The sequence below is a fragment of the Etheostoma cragini genome, chromosome 20, assembly GCF_013103735.1.
Source record: "Etheostoma cragini isolate CJK2018 chromosome 20, CSU_Ecrag_1.0, whole genome shotgun sequence".
Taxonomy (NCBI): Eukaryota; Metazoa; Chordata; class Actinopteri; order Perciformes; family Percidae; genus Etheostoma; species Etheostoma cragini.
The window spans coordinates 4,804,342-4,807,720 of NC_048426.1; the positions used below are offsets into that span (position 1 = coordinate 4,804,342).

At 44.9% G+C, this 3,379-nt stretch overlaps 2 protein-coding genes and 1 long non-coding RNA gene across 3 annotated transcripts in view; 2 read left to right on the forward strand and 1 right to left on the reverse strand.

Annotated features, from left to right (window-relative positions):
• Window positions 1-3,379, forward strand: part of galcb (galactosylceramidase b) — a 379,778-nt gene that overhangs the window by 287,821 nt on the left and 88,578 nt on the right. The window lies entirely within an intron of this gene.
• The window catches only part of kcnh5b (potassium voltage-gated channel, subfamily H (eag-related), member 5b), a 149,485-nt gene that overhangs the window by 62,161 nt on the left and 83,945 nt on the right, over window positions 1-3,379 (forward strand). The window lies entirely within an intron of this gene.
• The window catches only part of LOC117935895, a 21,399-nt gene continuing 19,332 nt past the window's right edge, over window positions 1,313-3,379 (reverse strand). Inside the window, exon 3 of the long non-coding RNA XR_004654840.1 lies at window positions 1,313-1,324. This is a non-coding gene — a long non-coding RNA (uncharacterized LOC117935895). The remainder of the gene's footprint in view (window positions 1,325-3,379) is intronic.

Sequence of the window (3,379 nt, forward strand, 5' to 3'; positions counted from 1 at the left end):
GTCTGCCTGCCTGTCTGCCTGCCTGTCTGCCTGCCTGTCTGCCTGCCTGCCTGCCTGCCTGCCTGCATGCCTGCCTGCATGCCTGCCTGCATGCCTGCCTGCCTGCCTGTCTGTCTGTCTGCCCAGAAGACTCTTACTCCTGTTAGTGTGACGCAGGCTGATGTGTGACGCAGGCCTCCTCCGTCCCTCCCACTGTCCGTCTCTCCCAGCTGTCCTCCCACTTGTCTTCCCCCCAGTTTGTCACTAGACGGTCCAGGATTAATGGGCCACTTAACTGCATCTGTAGCCGGCAGCAGAGACCTAAACCACTTTCCTGAACCGGGGCACAGTCCACCTTGCTGTTCCAAGGCACGAGATCACGTTCCCCTCACAAGCAATCATTCAGAAGAAACACACAGAGTTCTAAAAAGGGACCGACCTGCATCCCCCTGGTCTAGTAAATATATATTAAACCATAAAACAGCACGTTAGCATAATAACCCATAATAGTTTCCATATCATTTTATTATATGTAATTACATAATAACATTAGCAAGTTGTAGGATCATGTTTTTGTCTCATTCCACCCTCACCATGCATGCTCTCACCCCACATTGTGTAGAATTATTACACATAATTTCTGCAAAGTAACTGCAGTTATATCTTTTACTTGCTTTGCACATGTAGGATGTGGAGTCTCCAAAACATCCTCAGAGCATCATCCATAGCTACAAAATCAATACCTGTTTTTATCTTGCTAAAAAAGGCACCACGCTGGTCACAATAAAATAGGATCGTATAGAAAACCCAATGAAAGTCATTTCAACATCACATGGGACAGATCCGTTTTCCCCTTTTCTACAGTAACACAACATCCAGTTTCAACAGTCAAAGGTAAATCCCCAGACCTGTTCCAGGTCTCAGCCCCCCAGATCCTGTCTCAGTGTTCCTAGCTGTTTAAGCTCCACTTTGTCTAATGAGCAGAGATCCCTTTAACCTTCTTGTTAGGACTGGAGCCTGATTTATGGTTGTGTAGGGGCTCCACACAGAGCTTTCACCGTAGCCTACGTAAGGGGCCTGAGGGGCCTCACAGGGCGGCTGTGGCCATGTTGAAGTGTCCTTGGGCACGACCCTGAACCCTGATTTCCCCCCGATGCTGCCCCACTGGGGTGTAAACGTGTGTTAGTGTGTATCTGATGAGCAGGCGGCACCTTGTACAGCAGCCTGGGCCTCAGTGTGTGAATGTGTGTGATGGTGAATGTTCCTGTCCTGTGGAGAAGAGATTTGAGAAGCACTATTTAACCCTTGTGTTCCCAGTCAACCATGCACCTATTTATTTATTTTGCTTCAAAATTTAAAAAGGAAAACTTTTTTTTTCAACACTTTTGTCGCTTTCCCCGATGTTTTTTCTCGCCACTTTTTCTTTTTTGACGCTGTTGACACTTTTTTCCCGAACGTTTTTGTAGCTTTTTTCAACAAATTTGTCACTTTTTTTCAAATGCTATAAAATTGAATGAAACAACCAAATTCAGTGAAAGTAGTGAACTGATCATTTACATTACTTTTGAACAGCGTTGTAGGGAACCATTCACGTTATTTCTTTTGACAATTTGTTTGCAAGAAAATTTTAGGTGGCATCCCTACATCTGCAGTGCAGGCTGACCAGCAGATTTAAAGATTGCGCTTTAGTTTATCCATATTCAGTCTTTTGGAAATACTCAGGGGAGCTTTTGGTCGTGCAGCATGAAGCCACATTCACGCACTGGCACTGAATAAAAAAAAATATTTTTAGAAGTTATGAAAAAAACTTCTCCTTTGATCTTGTTGTTGTCCTTTTAGTGGAGTATAAAAGCATTTTCTAAGGTGAAGGAGCTTTTTAATCCAAAGAAGGAGCAGGTCAGCTTCCTTGTTATTTTGATTAAATATACAGTTTCCCAATATTAACCTGACAAAGTATTCATTCATCACTAATGACATCCCAAAGTGTGTGTTTAGCAGATGAAAGAGCGCTCTCATCTGACTGCCAACTGCCACAGGCGGTTAAGGAATAACAACGAATTCCAACGTGACACGATGTGTTTAGGGCCGGCTTCCTATGATCAGTGATTCTAAGATGACAAGGTTAGGGAACGCACGGCTCCCACTGTCGTTACGACTCTTCCCAGAGTGTATTCTTCACTGGTAACCTCACCACTTGTAGTTTGCCACGCATTATAGCTGGCTGAGAGCAATGATTCCTTTTCTGAACTCCTCCTTCTGTTTGTCAAGGTGAAAAACAAGACGTTAAGCTATCGCCAGAGAGAAGGGTAACCTCTTGCTGGTGGTGCTGTTCATGATACAGAACAGAAAGGTGTGAAAATAATTTAATAGGACAGCCGGGTTGCAGGGGTGAGGCGGGTTAACACCACAAAGTGATGGGGGAGAGCCGGCTCCCGGGCCCTGGCTGCAACCCTAAGAGAAGGGGTTTCTATGTTTTTGTGGCCTTTTCCTGACTGTTTTAGATGTTTTTGTTGATTTTTTTTTTTTTTCTTTCAAGTTTTTTTTTTTTTTTTTGCAACAATTTCTGTACTTTTTTAGGTTATTTTTAGAAGGGATTGTCATCTTGTTTTTCACCTTCTTTTTGTTTTTGTTTTCAAAATTTTTTTTCAAAATGTTGTCGCTTTTTCAACACATGCATACATGTCCCAGCACCTTCCTGGAGACTTGGAGATCTCAACCCTCACCAAAGTTGAACCCAAAGTTACACCCTTGATGTTGAGTATTGTTATTTCTTAATAAAAGTGGGAGATAAACTGCCATTCCATTTAAAAGTCCCACATCTGGAGGTTAATCAATTTGTTCCACTAATGAAGAAGATTATTTCAATAGACGATATCACAAGTAGCAAACGAACTGGAGTGGAACAGAACACTATTCTGAGACTCGACAGCCGATTAAATGACTTGGTGAGATGGTGGCGTGAGGCAGTGCAGGAAGGCCGAAGGGAGTACCAAGGAAACGATGCTCACTTGACAGGCTCCAGCTCGCAGGGAGTTCCAGGAATTACCTGGGCATAAAAAGGTTTGGCGGCGCCAGCGATGCACGCAGCCGGGCGGAAGGATGCGGCCGATTTGGCCCGGGGAGGCCGGCGTGATGGCCGTGTATCCTAAGCTGAAGAGACTTACCGGACTCAGCAGGAGGGTAACGAGAGGGGGACAAGAGAGTGAAAGAAAGAAGGGAGCAGGGAAAGGAAAGCTCCCTTCTTTCCTTCTTTCCGACGCTTTCGTTGTTGGTGAGTTAAAACCAAGCGTGATGTGGAAAGTGCTCCAAGCGAGGACTCGCCTGGAGCTGCTTCCACCCAATTTCCAAGATGGGTTTGGGTTCCACTGAGTGGATTGGAATCTCCCCCCCCCCCCTCCCT